General features: G+C 32.4%; 1 protein-coding gene across 7 annotated transcripts in view; it reads left to right on the forward strand.

Annotated features, from left to right (window-relative positions):
- Nucleotides 1–19,666, forward strand: part of ZEB1 (zinc finger E-box binding homeobox 1) — a 182,576-nt gene that overhangs the window by 66,544 nt on the left and 96,366 nt on the right. For 2 of the 7 annotated variants that reach the window (XM_074267056.1, XM_074267058.1), the window contains exon 4: nucleotides 5,565–5,633. The exons of 4 other annotated variants lie outside the window; for them this stretch is intronic. The gene's annotated coding sequence lies outside the window, so the exon portion shown is untranslated. Of the gene's footprint in view, nucleotides 1–2,579; nucleotides 2,928–5,564; nucleotides 5,634–19,666 lie in introns of those variants that run through there. One more of the 7 variants, XM_074267057.1, reaches the window with a different exon arrangement.

Here is a 19,666-nt window from a genome sequence, read left to right on the forward strand (position 1 = left end):
TCTTGTCTGTAAAATGGAAAATAATTTTACTAATACAACCTGTAACATAGTTCTGTAGAAGAAAATATTGTGTCCACCAAAAAGTAGTGTGTGAATGCGAGTCAGAATAAAATTTGTTTTTTATTTCGGAATATCATACCTTAAGTTCAAGTAGTTAAAAATTTAATGTCTCCATTCAGAAAGCAAGTATAAATAGATGTTACGGTAGCTTGTACTTTAGAATAAGATTATTGCTACCTTGAAACATAGAGCTTAGAGCTGTTCAGAATCTTAAAAGCATCGTGAACAATCCAATTAAGTGAACATTGATTAAGAACTTACATGTAAAGAAACATACTTAGGTACAAAGGATGCAAAAATGAACATCTCGCCACTGACTTCCAGAGACATCCCTGACTATGTAATCTATTTCTTCCTCAGGCAGGATAGGGCTACGGCCACCCAGAGCTGAAAGCTAAGTGTAGAAGGGGGCATGATTCCTGATTGGCAGGAAGACTTTGAACTCGATGCTGCATACCTGTTTAAGAGACTTACTTAGTGGGTTCCAAAGCTTCTTTAGAGAGATATGTGGATCGAAGATACTCCAAAGGGAAGAGAAGAAAGAGTAAGAGAAATTGAGAGGGAGGGAGAGACCAAAAAACAGCAGTGAGCCTGACCCTCTCAGTGACTTTAGAATGCAGAATTGCAGAAATGCATGAAAAATCTGGACCCGTTATATTTTTACTTTGGTTGAAATTAAAGAGAATACTAGAATGGACCTCCTTTGGGTGAGATTGTTTTTTTTCCTCCTGCTTTGGTGGTGAATTCTTTATCTCTCTCCCAGATGAAGAACTGATTTAGTCTTGTATTTTGTTTGCTATATTCTAATCTGTATAACTGCTGTTTCTGTTTGCAGTTCACTTGGATATATGGGTTTATTCAGTATTTGCTATTTGTTACTGCCTTTGTGTAACCAACATTTAGTGAAAAAGAGCTAAGCTGGCAAGTGGGTAAATTACCTTCTCCTTTAAGAGATACCAGAGGGTACCTCTTTGGTCCTTAACATCATACCAGTAGGTGAGCAGACATGGGAAGTGTGGTAAATATCATTCTAGCCCTGCATTCTTTCTCAAAGTTGGGAGAGAAGAGCTTCTTCCCACCAACTAGCATCCTAACAGTGGAGGCTTTACTTTGGCTTTTCTCCTCTCCACAGTCAGGCCAGGTACAGCAATCTGGCCCATCTATGAGCTATAGCTGTATATTTGGAAATTCAGGTGTTCATACCTATTTTATATTTTTAAAAGACCAGGTAGATGATGCAATTGATACAGCAGAGATCCTGGAGTCAGGAAGACTTGAGTTCAAATATGACCTCAGACACTTAACACTCACTAGCTGTGTGACTCCCGGCCCCAATTGTCTTACCTCCCCCCAAAAAAGGCAACAGTATGAACAGATGTTGATATCAGTCAGTGAGCTATTTGTTAAGTTCCTACTGTGTTCCAAATATTGTGATTAGTGCTGTCAATGTAAAACCAGAAATCATATACGTATATATATGTATATACTGTCTGTCTTGGAAGAATTATGTATGTGCATCATATATGTGGGTGTATATACATATATTTTATATTTATATATATATATGTGTGTGTGTGTGTGTGTGTGTGTGTGTGTGTGTGTATACACACAAAAAAAAAAAAAAAATGAAAGGTTTTACTGTGGAGGAAACCCTGGAGGAAATTGGGAAAAGCTTCATGTAAAATGGTGTGCTTGAACTGAAGTAAGCCAAAGTCGTTATGCGGTGAAGGTAATAGGGACATCCTACCCAAGGGGGTACAGCCAGAACAAGGGCAGGGTGCCATCTGTGAAGAACAACAGGGAAGCAGATTTGGCCGGATCACTGAGTGCTTGAACTAGAGTAATGTAGTATAAATATGAAACTGTAAGTTGTAGTCAGATCATCTCTGTTCTTCTATAGGAGGTGGGAACATGTTAGAGTATATCTAGAAGGAAAATTAGATAGTTAAACCTGCACTTGAGGAAGATCATTTTGGCAACTGTGGGAAAAAGACTTGAAAAGACTCTTAATAGCCCAAGAAGGAAATGATGAGGGTATGAACTGATTGCTGATCATGTTAATGAAGATAGAGATGTGAGGTGTTTTGAGGTAAAAAAAAAAAGTCAATATTTAATAATTGATTAGATGTATAGGCTAAGTGAGAATTATTGTAGTTGTGTGCAAGTGTTTGTTAGTATTTGTTGAATAATCTTACTAAACAAATGTTGTAAACAGAAAAAATGGAAAATGAGTAGTTGTGTGTGTATTATTATAAACAAGTTTTGAATCTATGTGGGAAGAATTTAAAAATATTGAAAAAGGATTCAATATAAATTCATTGGGGAAATAGGTAGTTGATATAAAAACCCTAGTTACTTGATAGCGGCTTGCTTTTAATTTTGTTTTAGGCCATAAAAATCTTGTATAAGTAGTTTGTTGTTCATATGTTTTAATCATGTCTCTTTGTGATCCCATGTGGGATTTTCTTGGCAGAAATTATGGAGTGATTTGCCATTTCCTTCTCCTACTCATTTTACAGATGAGGAATCTTCAAGGTGACACAACTAATAAGTATCTGAGGCCAGATTTGAACTCAGGAAAATAAGTCTTCCTTACTCCCGGCCTGGTACTTTATCTGCCTTACTACCTAGCTGCCTATAAGTCTGCCAAGATTTAAAAGTTGAATGATCAACCTTCTCCATATCCCTTCATATTCTGCAAAATAATTCATACAGTATTAACTGGAAGCTTTTATATGCTGAATTTTTCACTAAAAGTTTTTTTTTTAAGTGAGTTATTTTTAGATTTTGAATGTTTAATTCAAGACTGCCTTCCTAAATGAAAAACAAAGCCAATAATGCTTGCTATGTATCTAGGGAGCATAAAGGTAAGAGAATATAAGGGCTGAAATTATGATATATAAAGATGTATATTTTGGATTGTGTTTTGATTAAGAACACCTCACTTGCTGGTGGTCCCCTTTGCACTGATTACTTTGTCTTCTCATTTTCTCTCATGTGCAATAATAATCCTGCTTCTGAGTACATGAATCCTATCCCTTACATGTTCTAGGATTAAAATCATGAAGTACATATAAAATTAATCTCACAAGGAAGTTCTATGAATAAAAATTGAATCGTGAGAAATTAGAATTTGTGCTAGGCCTTGAAGAATAGGAAGAATTTGGTTATGCATTCCAGGAAAGGGGAGCATTCTGAGAACAATCTCAGAAGCAAGATTAATTTTGCAGATGAGAAAACATGAGAAAACTGGCTTGACTAAAATGGAAGATACAAGTTAACAAACAAGTGGTGAGAGGTAAGGTGAGATGAGATGGGATAGACATATTTAAATTTATTCCAATGATATGATTTTCTTTCTTTAATAGAAGTAGTAACATGAGGAAATGGGTGTTTTAAGAAATTATTTTGGCATATATATTCAGAGTGGATTAGAGGCAGAAGGATTAAAAATGTTTTTCTCTGATTTGGCAAATAATGTAGTTTTCTTTTTTTTTTTATTATATATATATATATATATATATATATATATATATATATATATATATATATATTTTATAATATTATCCCTTGTATTCATTTTTCCAAATTACCCCCCCTCCCTCTATTCCCTCCCCCCGACGACAGGCAATACCATACATAATGTAGTTTTCTTACAAAAAATTCAGTTTAAGACTCTTGTTTTCATTTTGGTTTTCTCTTAATAGAAAACATGTTGAGAAGAGAGATATAATTAACAAATAATAGGGAGAATTGGTCAGGGAAGATTGTATAGAGGAGATGATATCTAAATTGAGCCTTCAAGGAAGATACAAGGATTCTGAGAGGTAAAGAGGAGATGTAAGTGTTCATCTTTCATAATGAGAGGTGGTCTAAATCTGGGAACAGGAAATGGGATACTAAGCTTGAACAGTTAGTAACTCATCCTGTACATTTTTTTAATTGTTGAAATTAGGATAAATTTCATTTTAAGTTAAATAGGTTTGAAATATTAACCAGTAAGATTCAAAGTATTCATTTAATAAAGGCCTATTTTTCTACAATATATAAAAATAAAAACAGCTTAACATAGAAATACAAGACCTCATAGCCATAATGGAACAATATTTTTACTTTTAATGTAATATGAAATAGTTAATGAATTGTTTTATAGAATATTTTATTTAGCTTTTATTTTGTTAATGTTGCCTACATGTCATTGGATTCATTTCCAGATTTATTATTTTCTCCCCAAATTTCTCTCCTTTCTTAATTTTTTAAGGTGTACTTTTTGTATACATTTGTACAAACAGAAAAAGCATAGGGCTGATCATATGTTATTTCTCACTTCTATTTTCAGCTTTAACAAATTGGGAGAAATAATTTGAGAAATATGGACTCATCTGCACTGACTTTTACTAGATGAAATCTAGGGTCTTTGTAAGGTCCAGGCCTGACTCAGAGTGAAATGCTGCTTTGTTTTGATATTAGAACAAAATGAGCTACTTGTCCATTCAACTATTCACAACCTGGGATTTATAGAGAATGGATATTCTACAAATGTACTTTAGCACTTAGCTTGGATTTCCTTGTTTCAATATGGAAACATATTTATCACCATAGGGGGAAACATGCCTGGTCCAGTGACTTCTGCAATCTTAGGATATCCACCAAAGTCTGAAGGGCCCAACTATACACGTATGCACATTTTTCTTCCCTTGGGTGACCAGAAAGCCTAGTCATTAGGGCCAGATATTGTCTCAAATATTCAATAATGAATTCAATATGAATTGTTCATTATCAAAACTGACTATTCATTATTATGTTTAAATGGTACCAATCTACTGATTCATTATTTTTATTTTAGTTGAATAACCACAATGAATATAAATAATAGAATAAATAAGCCAAAGAACAAAGTAAAAATTAAAACCCAAACTCTTCACATTTTGTCACTTTACTGTGCCTTCCCAAGATTAACTTGGGTAATTCAATGAACTACCCTTCAAAGTCTTATCTCCTCATCAGAGAAATTCTAATCCGATGATGTTCTTAGAAAGTTTTATAGCTATTTTATCCCTATATATAATCAATGTGTATATTCTTATTCATCTTTATTTTGCATCAGTTTCACGTGTCTTAACATATTCCTTTGTATTTATTTTCATTTTATGGTGATTCATTTTTATAATTATATCTATATATAACTCGACTTGTTTCTCAGTCATTGCAAATGTAGTATGTTTTTTCCTGGAAATTTTTACATTTTACAAAAATGCAGAACTATATATTTGCATAGAAACAAAAGTATACATATTTGCCCAATGCATAGCCTCAATAAGATTTTCTTACTTAAAAAAATCTTGAAAACAAAAGACCCTGAAAAAAATTTATTTATGAAATTTGCACATGATGTTCTGCAATCTGGAGATTTGTTATTGTCTTTTAGCTTTCAGAGAACATTGATTTTTAAGTAAATATTTCCACAGTAAATTCTTAATAAATCTTTATCAAATCTCTTCTAGTATTTCAGGAGAATGGAAATTGAGGCATCAAGTGAAGCAGGAAGGTAGAAGAAAGTATTTTTCCCTGAGGTGAGAGTATCAAAAAAATCCCTTCCAATTCTGAGTGGGTATAGGATTTATAGAATCTTAATCACCTTCTCCTATCTGTACAGTGGGCTTTTAATCTATTTTACATATTTTAAAATATCTTCAATACTTAATATATTTTCATTATTCATTATTTCATCATAATTCTTGTATTTCTTAGCATTTGTGTTCAAAGAGATCAGCAAGTTGTCAGGAAATCTTAATTTAATTTCCTTGCTCATATTGACAGAATATTTCTGAGATGAATAAGATTCTACCTTTTATAAGCTTAAGTAGGTTTATGTTTATAAAAGGTTTATATAAAACCTATAGTTTTGATTTTTTAGCAAAAGATTTTAGGAACATTTCATTTTCAGTTTTTGCATGTTGATTGTGGTTGAGTGTGGGTATGTGTCTGTGTGGCTAGGGAGTGCAGCAGCTGTTTAATGAAGGATCCCAGTGCTCTTCAGCAGCACTGTTGTACTCCTCAGACAGCCTGTAGTCCTCTTGGAGGCTGCCCATCTTGGTATCAATGAGGACACCCAACAAGTTTTAGATGTATTGAAGCTTAGGACTCCAAGTTCAAGTGGTGAGAGCCCACACTAAGGTGGTAGCTTTGTTATTGGAGACATACTGCTGAGATGGGAAGGGGAGGGGAGTGTTAATGATATAAATTGAAGATATTTTGATCCCTGAGGCAACTTGTAATGAAAAAAGTACTAGTTTTAAAGTCAGACATTCTGGGTTCCAATCAAATTTGCACTTATTCTATTATGTATATGGTCTTATACATACAATTCATTTTTCATCTCAGGACTTCAGTTTCCTCATTTTAGCTGCAAATGCATATAAAATTGTCTTGCACAGTGGCTGTCAATGATCACTTGGTAGTTGTTTTGTGTATTTTTAATAGGATTTTCTTTTCTTTTTTTTCCCCTGAGGCAATTAGGGTTAAGTGACTTGCCCAGGGTCACACAGCTAGGAAATATTAAGTGTCTGAAGCGGCATTTGAACTCAGGTCCTCCTTACTCCAGGGCCGGCACTCCATTCTAGCCATCTAGCTACCCCATAGGATTTTCTAAGGATAGATTTAGCATTAGAAGGGACCTTAGAGATTTTTTAGGGCTGTGATTGCTGATCACATAACATTATCAGTCAAAAAAATTTTAGCACTTTCCCCATTAATGTATATTTATTTATAAATTTCATATATATGTGTGTGTGTGTGTAAACTGTTATAATGATTTTGTTTCAAATGTACATCATAATAGAAAATGAAGAAGATGGAATAAAGAAAATAATATTTGTAAATTATTTTATTTATTAGTGGAAGGAGAGGAAAAAGTGTTTTTGAGCTCCATACTAAGGATTAAAATACAAGCAAACTGTTAAAGACAGTATCTGCCATCAATGAATTTACATCTTACTTAGAAAAGATAACAGATATAAAGGAACTATAAAGTGGTGAGAAGGGGAAGGCAGAGCCTAGGGGAACGTCCATAAGTCAGACTCAGAACTAAGAGCAAAGTGCAATTAGCTCAGAGTGAAAAATCGAGAGACAGTGAGGCTTATTGAAAAGAGAGCCGGGGCAAAGACAGTAAGAAACGAGTTCAAATTCAGCCTTTGGCAGGACTGTATCCTTGACCTTGGGCAAGTCACTTAAGTCTCCTTTCTCTAGATGACTCTCTTCATATTATAAATGACTCCAGAGATTACATGAATTGATAAATGACACTTCCTCACTTTGGAGTTTCCTATACTTGGGAAATTTCAACTCCATTTCCTATTCTTAACCTTAACCATTAATTATTAAGTTATTATTAACTTATTGTCATATTTATTAATGTAATATTTTAGGGAAAGTAATATGAATTGAATAGGTTTCATTTTTCAAAAAATTCATATTTATAGTCTGGGGAGATAAGGATGGAGTTTAAATAATTCTTTGATTTGCTTAACTGAATTAATTACTAATAATATAGCTAAATAAGAAGACTAATATTTTAAAAAAACCTTTTATGTTCAATAGGAAAGCCTCTAATGTTTATTAAATAAGTAGATTGGTATGATATGGTCAGATCTGCACTTCAAAAAAATCATTTTGATGGGTATGTTGAGTATGTAGAGCAGAGATGCTTGAGATAGGAAAACCATTTGAACTTGACAATAATATAGGTGAGAGGTTATTATGGCCTGAATTAAGTGATATGTGAGTAAAGTAAAGGGATACATCCCAGAGATGTAGAAAGAAATGATGGCATTTGGCAACTGATTGAAGGGGACAAGTGAAAAAGGAGTAGTTCAGGTCACAAATCTGGGTGACTGTAAAAATTAGGGAAGTTCTGAAGAGGAAAGAGGAGGTTTGGGGAAAAGCCACTCACTATCCCACACAAAATGAAAAAGGGCAGGGAAGGATCATTTCTTGAAGCACAGAGCCAGCTCACAGAGAGCCACCTGCTTCAGTCACAAGGTGAAGGAGGTGCAAGAGGAAGCAGTATTGGGGAGGGAGATTTCCTTAATGGTGTCTATACTACTGCTGCTCTACCCAATGAGCCTTAGAACTAGCTTCCTGGTCTCTGTATCTCTCTTCCCATAGAGACTGAATAGCTCAGCTCCAAGTGATTGATTTTTCAAGATATTCTTCCCACCTAAAAAATATAATAAAGCTTACTTTTATTTTAGAATCTCCTTACCAGTGTAAAAATGATTTTGCATAAAGTTGGCATGTTAAATAGCTTGAAATGTTCATTTCCTTCCAAAGCTCATTTTAAGCCTTCATTATTGTTATATTTGCAGATGTCTAGAATTTGTCTCTGGGCAAATAGCAAGGACATGCTATCGTAGTTTATAAGCTGACTGTTCTTCCCACCAATTTTTCTTGGAACACAATGTAAAAACTTTTAGCATATATTTTAATGGGCACAGAATATTAATAGAGGAGAGTTTTTGTTTTCCCTTTTTGGGTTTTTTTTTTGCCTATACTTAGATTATCAAAAGGTGATTTCTTATTAGACAGAGTATCTCATAACAAACCTGTGAAACTTGTAAAATTGCTGGTTGATCAGCCTTATTGGATATTGACTTGCTTTTTATTTGCAACATTATATAGGACAAATTTTCATAAGTTTTCATTAATATTTCATTTTCTTTGGAGAGGACTTGATGATGAGTATAGGATTGATGATTACCTTAAACTAGTTTGTTTTAAGGCATTTTGTCCATCTACCTCATAGATTATACATTAAATGTTTTAGCTGAATTTTGCTTGCTGCTAGATATTAAAGCCTAGAATACTGATAAATGTTTCCAAAGGAGAGAATTTATGTATCTTCACTACTATGAAATTCTGTGTAAAAATTGGACCAAGATCAGTGTTGAATTATTTAACATTTCATCAAGAAAATCTCTAATGTTAAAATTCTCTTTACCTTTATTTTCTTTTCACATCTTAAGAAATAATCTTAAATTAGTAGAACTTAAATGGGGTTAGTTTTTGCATTTGCTTACATTTTGTTGTTTTAAATGGCATAATATTTGTCATTTTGACCTGAAAACATATAGATATAAGTATTACAGATTTCAAATAAGAATTATTTATTTCTTGAATTTGTTGATTTTCTTGAAAATGATGATCCTCCAAAATATCAATCCATAAAATTACCAGGAGCTCCTTAGTTCATTTACAACAACAATACTAAAGTTTTTAAATTTTAATATGAGAATACTAAATAGATTTGGAATATAATTAGATAATAATCAATTATAATCCTCTTTAAAAAAAAATAACCTAAAGAAATCATATGCAAAGCTAGAAGAGACTACATATAATCAAATATATGTGTGTATATGTGTGTGTATGTATCCTTCAAAAAGATTTTCTAAGTAGCAGAGTCTGAATTTAAACAGACACCAATTCCAGAAATCTGTAAATTATATCATGAAACTAAGACTTAAAATAGTTTCTAAAAGATGAAATCTTATGTCGCATCTAGAAATGGATAGAGTGCATCAGAGTCTTAAGGCGTCAGACTAGCATCAAAATAGATGAATCTGAAGTAGTGGAAATTAAATCAGTTACAGAATAAGTATAAAGAAATAGTCATATTATTTAGAAATATACACTGAAGTAAAGTTCCCAAGGTCTTTTCATTCCAAATCCTACTTAAATCATTAGATTAAAAATAAGAGAAATTTGTAATTTCTTGGGCTTAAATAGATGCTTGCAAAGTACTTGAAAATTAAATAAGTAATAAATATTCCAGTAGCAGTCTTTTTAGCTGGAAATATGCTTAATAAATCCTTCTTTTAAGGGAAAAGGACCCACATGAGCAAACATGTTAGTAGCAGCTCTTTTTGTGGTAGCAGATGCCCATCAATTGGAGAATGGCTAAATACCTTGTGGTATATGAAGATAATGGAATATTATTGTTCTATAAAAAATAATGAACAAGCTGATTTTAGAAAGGCCTGGAAAGATTTGCACAAACTGATGCTGAGTGAACAAGCAGAATCAGGAATACATTGTACACAATAATAGCAAGAATGTGTGATGATCAACTATGAAAGACTTGATTATTCTCAGTAGTTCAGTACTTTGGACAGAAAATGCCATCTACATCCAGAAAAAGAACTATGGAGATTGAATGTAAATCAACACAAACTTTTTTTTCCCACTCATTTTTTCTGGGGATTTTTTTCTCTATTCCATGGTTTTTCCCTTTTGCTCTGATTTTCTCTCCCTACATAATTCATAAAGCAATGTCTATTAAAAATAAATAAATCTTTCTTTTATAAAAGTTGAACTTGAATTCATTATGAATTATGATAATTTCTGAATTAGTGTGACATAGATATAAAAATTTAAATATATAATAATACATCATTCTTCAAATATTGAATATATTTTAGACCAGAGCCTTATGGTTACCAGAAGAAAAAGTTTTCATATTCCCCGTCCCTATCATTACTTCAAAAGTGATGCATTAGCAATCTGATAAACAGAAGATTAGTGTTGTAAGTTGTATTTATGATTTGTTGTTGATTTTATTTACTGAGTTTTCAGTTGATTTTTTAAAACAGATTCTAGGCTTTAATAGCATGATTAACTTAATTTTTAGATAGTATTAGACAGAGATCCCTTACATCTAAAATTCTAATTGTAATTTCTACAAGAACAATTCAAATTTGGAGCAAAGATTTTCTTCTTCTGAGGGAATGAGAAGAGCTTACAGTGGTTTTCCAAATGACAACAGTTATACTGAATTCCTAAAAATAATTAATCCATTTGTGAAAAATTATGCAAAACAGGGCATCCTTATATGGCTTCATAAAAATGATTTAGAAATAAAAACCAGATATGCTTGGAGGTGATAGATTTTGTCCCAAGAGCACTGAAATAGAAAACCACAAGACTTGTGACGTTGCTCTTAGCAAAGAACCTCATTCTATGCTAGTCACCATAGTCAGTCACCATGATCCCAGTGGACTCCAGACCTCATGGAAGATCAGGACAACTGCTCTTAGTGAGTAGGAGAAAGGGAAAAACAGATGCAGGAAATAGAAGTTAGAACGGGAGGGTTGTATTTTCTTAACTAGATCATCCCTTCAAAGAGTTCTGGATTTCATAAAATTTGAAATTTACAATGGTGGGTTTATATTCTTCTACTGAAATTTTTACCATAATTATAAATGTATATGTGTAGAACTGCCAGGTACTTGGCTGATCACTTGTTCTTGAAGTCTCCAAAATACATCATGAATTTAGAAAAAAGAATTCAAATATAATTTTATCTATAATTGTCTGGAGCTTCCATAATAAATTTGTCATAAAATTGTTCTAGGTATATTGAGAAATGCTTAAGTGATTTTTCTTAAAACACTTAGCTAACACTTAGATTCAGATAAATCTTTCTTGACTGAGACAGCTCTGTCTGTTAAATGTCTACATGCTATATTGAATCCTCTGGTAGAGCAAATAATGACCCAGCTGTTTAATCTCTTTGGATCTCTTTGATTAAATCACAGTGGTAGCTATTAGATATCTCCACAGGGCCCTGTGGTATAGTGGGCTCTCGTCATTGCAAAATTTGAGATTCTTAAGAGAAAGAACCACATCAAAGGAGAACTATCATTAATAAGCTTACGCAGCAGGCTTGCCCATGGTAGGGATTTTTTTGCCTTAAATGGAAATGAAGAATTCTGTTGTTCTGTGGCTTTTGAATTACCAGTAATAGAAATATTTTTAATATCCCACTTTGCTCACCTAGTGAGCACCTTCATCCTATCAGAAAAGGCTGGCAAAGCAGCCTACATTTGGCAACATAGAACAGGGGTAGTGAACCTGTCCTTGGCAAGGAATACTCTCAAAACATGCCCTTATAATTCACCCAGCACGCATCATTAAGTCTTAGCATAGATTTCTATCACTTCTATTCACAAAGAAAATAAAACGAAACAAAACTTGGAGAGAGCAAGTTTGTGTATTTTATCTTTTCTCAAGCAGAGTTATGGGGAGGAGGCGTATGATGGAAGAGAGTAAGAGAGCTGGTGGGACATGCATTTTCTGGGACGCCTTGGTGAGGTCCATGCACGTGGGTCTGAGAAGAGGGCCTGGCTCACGGGTATTTATGACTTCTTTTAGTTTATTTACTAGTTTTATCTATAACTTTTTCTTCAAAGATATGCATCAGATATATGAGCCTAATCTGTTGGGTCATTTCAGCCACAAATGCAGAAGGCAAATCTTATACTTTCTTCAGGATTTACTTAGTTTCAGTTTGTTGCTTTAAAGTTTAAAGTTTTTGAGTAATAATAGAATATTTTAATAGATATTTTTGTGACCCAAGTAAGACATTAAATATGTTGGCCAAAATTTTTGAAGGACAGATAGGGCAACCAACAAATGAGGAATTCTCTAAATGTTGTTTCAGATTTATTGATATAGATAAGAGATTTTAAATGTTTTTTCTTAATTTTCTAAAATATTTAAACTTACTTTTTAAGTGAGTTGATTATCTGGGTAACTTTAAACAACCCTTCAAAATGCTGCTTTATTTTTATCAATTTTCTCCCTGGCTATTTCTTTCAACCACATAAAGAAGAAAAAAAACTTCTTTTCTCCTTTCTTATCCTTTAGAAAACAATTATAAATCAGAATATTAAAGAACTAATAAAATCACATTCCCTTTAAGGAAATAATTGGTACTGTTTTGATGACAGAATTGATTATTATGAACATCACATAGACATAAATACCATTTGAAAATTGCTCTGCAGAATTGACAGGTGTTTTATATTATGACTTCTTTTGGATGGTTTTTGTGCTTTAGATTCTTTTAACAAGAGATTTAAATAACAAATTAAGGGAAATTGCCTCATTTTTAAAAATAGCACATTTACATTGTCTGAGTTCTCCTTATAACTTAGATTCTATATTTCTGAGATTCATTAAGCAAAATAAAACCTAAATTTTGCTATTTCCTCAGACATTATCTGCATGGTATAAAGGCTTTTGGCAGATGATCTGTTTATCCTTAAACAAGGTAATAATAATCATCTAAATATCTTCCACTTTATCTGTGAGAAATTTTTTCTTATATTAGTACAATGCTCAATAAAGGATTTTCTTTATTTTTGTGTAATTTCCACAAAAGATCTTCTGGTTTCTGATAAGTATTCCTGATAGAAGAGAGACCATTTGTTCATTCAGTAGGACTATGATAGCAAAGTTTATATTTTTTATTGTGACTAATTAATAATCCTTAATATGTGATATATTATCATCACCCTTTAGGACTATCATTGTGATAAATACACTATATATATATATATGTATATACATATATATATATGTATATACATATATATATATACACACACACATGCAAAACACATATAAAATGCATACAAGATAACTGGCAGCAAAGTATGAAGGAAATCAGGGGTTCTGCAAGCTAGAAAGGAGTCTACCATGTAGGATGGAAGCCAGTGTGTGAACAACTTTGAATGTCAAGTAAAAGAATTTCTATTTGATCTAATGAAGCTAGGGAGCCATTGAAGTTTTGGAGCCATCCTCTCTTCATTCCTTATTAAGTAATATCAAAACATGATCCAAGTTATAGGATTTTGTGACTTAGTTGTTCTAGAATCTTCCTACCTGTTATCATACATATCTTGCTATTGCTGCATAAATGAAAATGAACTACACCAGAGGCAGCATGATACAACAGAGAACTGACTTCAGAGTCAGAAATAACACCCTTGATATATGACTCTGGCCATGTCAATCATATAACCTCTTAGTTCTCAGATGAATGATATATCCATAAGTTGCAGAGCAGATAGAAATGTGAATTGGTAGTGGGAGTTCACTCAACCAATGCAGTCACTGTTTTTTTCCAAAGGGAAATAGTCTTAAAAGATATAACTCATTAGCTTCCAGATTGTTTTCTTACCTATATGCTATCTAGCAAAATTTAGGAGACAGTCACTCACAGATATCTCATATGGGAAGAAGGAATATATGTGTGTGTGAATATATACATATATATATATATATATATATATATATATATATATATATATATATATATATATATATATATAAATTTCACCCTTTAATGATTTTGCTTATTTAATTTACAGAAAAGTCATGTGTACAATCAAGTGTTCTATGATGATATTTCAAATTAAAGCATCTTGTTTTGGTTTTGTCTATAAAACTTTATCATCATACAGAATTTTAAACATTTAAAAGAATTTGTCATTTAATTCTTAGAAATTTCTACAGAGCCCTGAGAATATCTTATGTAACCTTTAAGAAATGAATTTTGGGTTTTGGTTAATACTTTTTGGGGAATCAGTATTCTAATACTAAAATAATTCAGTTGTAATATAAAATATATGGATTCAACTTAGTGTTATTTGAAATTATATCACTACTAAGCATATTAATTTATAGAAATGGCAATTTTTTAAGATTGTAGATAGTGATTTTTAAAGTTGTTTATATTGAATCATATAAAAATGCCAGTAATTCCCTGTATGCTATGTAAGTTAAATATTAAATTAGTAGTTCAGATTTCTAGAATCTACAATTCAATTCAGTAACAATCATTTGTTAAGTGTCTCTTACATGGCAGTTTGCCATATACTTGGGAAAAAATAGACTGTAAGGAGCTTATATTCTCTTGGTAAAGTAGGTAGTAGTGAACATATACATAGTATATACTACATAGGTAGTAGTGAACATATATATACATAGATAATTGCAAAGTACACATACAGTAAATGAACAATAATTTCAGTAGAGGTAGGGAAAGAATGGACAAATGGAGGATCACGAACAACTTTATTTAGTTCATGAAGATTGGTCTGCAGGCAGGAGAGCATTCCAGGATGAGGGGAGAACCTGTATAAAGTCAAATGTAGAAAAAGGAATGTCATGTATGAGAAATTATTAGGGCAGAACTGGAACATATGGTGTGTGAAATAGAATAATGTGAAATCTATCTAATAAGAATTTTTATTGTTCCATCAATTTCAGTTGTGTCCAACTCATTATGACCCTATCTGGGGTTTTCATGGCAAATATACTGCAGTGATATGCCCTTTCCTTCTCCAGCTCATTTTATAGATAAGGAAACTATGGCTTTCCCAGAATCACACAGCTAAGTGTCTAAAGTTGGATTTGAATCTGGTCTTCCTGATTTAGCTCTCTATTCACTGCACCACCTTGCTGCCCTTCCAGAAGGAATACATGGAGGCAAATTGTGAAGAGTTTTAAATGCCAAACAGAGGATTATATATTTTATTGTAGAGATCATCGGGAGTCTTTGAAATTTTTTTTATGCAGAGGAATAACAGAATCATATGTACAGTTTAGGAAAATCAATATAACTGTTGTGTGATGGTTAGAAAGGGGACCAGTCTATTGTAGTCTATTTCTTTTCTATTTCAATAGTTCAGGTAAAATGGAACAAACCTGGCAACTTGGGAAAAACATAGATGGGACTGGGGAAGTGCATATAAGTTGGGAAAATGAAGAGCCGGTAGTAAATCTGATGTTACCAATTTGGTCAATTATAAAGACAGTGATGCCTTTGGGAGAAATATGGAAGTTTTGAGAAGAAATTGTTTTGGATGAAAGTATGCATGTAAAATGTGTTCAGATACTATTTTGAACTAAATATATCTATTTCTCATGGTCAACTAGAACATTAATGTTGTTTATGAAAAGTTCACTAAGCATCTGTTCATTTGAAATACTGCCAACAAAGTTTAGATCTCATTACTTTTGTTAGGTTTTGAGGATAGGTAAAAATGAGAATGTGGGTAGCATAAATAGAAAAATGCTGGTTATAGTTTTACAGAACTTCAGAAGGAAAATACTACTTCAAAATTAAAAAAAGAAAGGTCACATAAATTGGTCTCTGTTTGTTGGTAACACTATCAAATTCAGTGCTTTTCTTTTTTGTGAAGATTGCTGTAAAAAAACTTGGCAAACTTTTCCTCTATTCTATATAAATAGGTTGACAGATATCTTGTAGTTAATTGATATTTAACACATGTGTCATAGTTATATTTATCACCCCTCAAATGCTTAGCCTCCAATAAAATGCAATTCATAATGAAAAATTTTAAAAACTTAGATGATTCTATCACCCTTTTAGAAGCTTAGTATACTTCAAAATCATTGCAAATGTCATTTTATCATTTACTTGACTGTATGTACTAAATGAATGAATTATGTAAATTGGATAAGCTTGACTGCTCTGTATAAAGTTGTTTTCTTGTTATTGTATACATTTCTTACCATTTTCTTTTAGTAAAGTACAAGAGAAAGATTTTTGGTTATTTGAGCTTTATTGTTTCTTGGTGTCTGAATAAATGGAACTTATATTTAGGTTATACTTTGTTCATTTCAGAAGTACTAGTTTGTATTATAGTAGTAACAATTCTTGTCCAAGTTGTACATAAACCATGCAGTTGAAGAAAATAATTCTAAGGATGACCAATTTAAATATTTTTCTAACATTTTTAAAAGAACTGCTTTTTAAAATAAGCTTTTACATTTGTGTTTTTGATAGATGTACTTGAACATAATACCTTTTGTGCACTTGGACAGATAGATAAGCAATACTTTGGACATATTTTTAGAGAGTTAAAAAACTCAAATTTTAGATTTGTCATTTAGTATCTTATATGATTTTGGGCAAGTAATTTAAGCAAAATATGACTTTCCTTTTCTGTAAGATAGGGTTAATACTTGAACTATGGGCAAGGTGGAGCAGGAGATAAAGCACTAGGCCCAGAGGGAGGAAGACTCATCTTCCTGAGCTCAAATCTGGCCTCAGACTCTTAACTGTGGAATCCTGGGCAAGTCACTTAATGCTATGTGCCTCAGTTTCTTCATCTGTTAAATGAGCTGGAAAAGGAAATGGCAAGCCACTTCATTATCTTTGCCAAGAAAATCCCAAATAGGGTCACAAAGAGTTGGGCATGACTAACATGACTCAACAAAAAAGGACTTTTATAAATATGAATTATCATCATCATCATCATCATCATCATCATCATCATCATCATCATCATCATCATGTCACTCTAAATCCAATTGGACTTTTTTGACTCAAATATATAATCTCTTTGAGGGCAGAAACTGTGTTATGTTCTTGTATTGCATTTAGCACATTGCAAATTGGCAGTATTAGTTGAAACAGAAAAAATCAATTTCTGTTTTAAAGCAAACCTGATCTTAAAAAATTAGGGCCAAAGAATCAAAGTCATTGCTATAAATTAAAGCACAAGGTAATTTAAGAGAAGTCATTAAGACTGCGCTTATGGAGCCCAGCTGGGACAGGTTCAGGCAGGATTTGTGTAGTCTCTGCTTCCCTGAGAAAGAGCTGCCACCTGTTCTATCCTTTATTTGTCTCAAACAAGTCAATCCTTGTTCATCTGTGGGAGACCTTAAATTTTTATATGTTGCAGTCTTCACAATAAATCAAAAAATTTATTCTTATCTGAAGGTTAGTGAAAAAATTTTAAAGTATGTTAATAACTACATTAGAGTGTAAGTACTTTCCTTTGTAATCCAGGCTATTTTATATTATGCACTTAAAAGCATGACTCTGAGAATGGATCCAGGGGTTTCAACCCAGAAGACCCAATGGTACTGAAACAATTTAGAACTTCTGTAAAGCTAAATGAGTTCAATTTTGGTCAGGAAGATTGATCACAGGTTTCATGGACGGCATTTTCAGAGGAATTTGAGCTACACCTTAAAGAATATAAGTTGGTGAAGATGAGAAAAGTAACATTTTGAATAAAGAATCTAAGCAAAGGCCCAGTGAAAGAAAAATACTATGACTGGGGAATTACAAGTAACCTGAATGGCAGGCTTGTGTTGGGAGATCAGGAGGGAAGGGCAGAGGCAAATATGTTCTGGCATACCTCCCTGCTGTCATGGTTCTCTTCCCGAACATAGGACCAACTACAACTGCTAACTCTCAGCAGTGCTTTAGGGAGCTCTGCAGTTAGGGGCAGGAAGGGCTGCCGAGGAACTGACCAACTAAAGCAGCTGAGGTAATGGAGGTGGCCAAATGAGAGCCTGCACTGGCTTAGTGGAACAAAAATGGAAAGGAAGAAATAGCAGGTTCCATTTCCAAGGAAGAAATGGCCAGATTTTCCAATTGAGTGACTAAAGAGGGAGAAACCAAGGATCAGTGTAAAATTTAAGTGACTGAGATAGGTGCTAGGTCAAGGCTGGGAAGCAAAATTGAATTAGATTTTCTTGTACTTTCTTTACACTTTAATCAACTGCTTTACTATTTACTGTAAGTTATTTTTTGCTCCAATGAAAATTATGCTTTGTTTTATAGTAAGTTTCCCTTAAAGTTTTTATTGCCATGACATTAATCTACCATATTTCAATATTAACGCTTCCCTCCAAAATAGTTCTTAATTTCTTCCAGGATTAAGAAAAATGTAATTTACAATGAAGAGGATATAAGTTAAAGTCTCATTAGAACTTAAAAGAGATCTCTATTGAGTTTCAAAACACTTTGCATAAGTGTCAAGGTTAACTTTTCCTTTAGTTTTCTCTGCTATGAAAGATTCAAATGAAGATTTAGGGCAAATAATTGAATTATTGTAAATATGGTAAAACTTTAAAAAAAATCCTAAATGTCACTTCCAATCCATACTTTCTTCCATTACAAAAGTAGTGATAGCAAGTTGGTCCCATAAGAGTGAGAGTGGAAAAAATAGTTGTGTTTTGTTTTGATTTCTTAACTTAAACACATAGATTGCAATATCCTAGCTTAATAGAAGATGTTTGTTTCCATTTCCAAAAATCTATCTTGTATTGAAGCACTTAGTACCACGTCTTTTTTACAGTCACATATTTTATTTAGGCTTAAACAACATAAATTTTTGTGACAGCTGTTTAATAACCCTGTGATTAAATAATTATTGTTAAAAATCTGCATCCCAAAAGTATGGTTAACATATAGAATGCCTAATAGACATTACAGCTTATTAAAGTAGTACTGCTACATAAGTGTATGTGCACTTCTTGCCATTGTACAAATCACAGGTCCCATCATGCCACCTTACTTTTGATGTATTGAGGCAAGTTGTTTAAATATTCTTGTCTGTTTCTTCATCTCTCAAGTGAGACTATTAGATTACATAATTACTAAGCCCCTAATGCCACTTCAATAATATTTAATAGTTTAATATTAATGTTATTATACAAACATATTTATATTAATTTTAGTATTACTTAAAATTATATTAAATTATCATATGGTTTAATAACAGTTAATAATTTAATTGTAATGAGAACATTTATTAGATTCAGGCTTTCACAGTCAAAACTGAAATTGAGGTAATATTAGGTACTTTAGGTGGCATGCAGAGAAAATTGAACTAAAGTCTTATTTTTATTTTTAAAAACACAATCTTTATTCAGTTTATTATTACAGGTAAATAAGCTTATAATTATACTTCTTCCCACGTAATATCAAACAAATGCT

This window comes from Sminthopsis crassicaudata, chromosome 5, assembly GCF_048593235.1.
Source record: "Sminthopsis crassicaudata isolate SCR6 chromosome 5, ASM4859323v1, whole genome shotgun sequence".
NCBI classification, from domain to species: domain Eukaryota; kingdom Metazoa; phylum Chordata; class Mammalia; order Dasyuromorphia; family Dasyuridae; genus Sminthopsis; species Sminthopsis crassicaudata.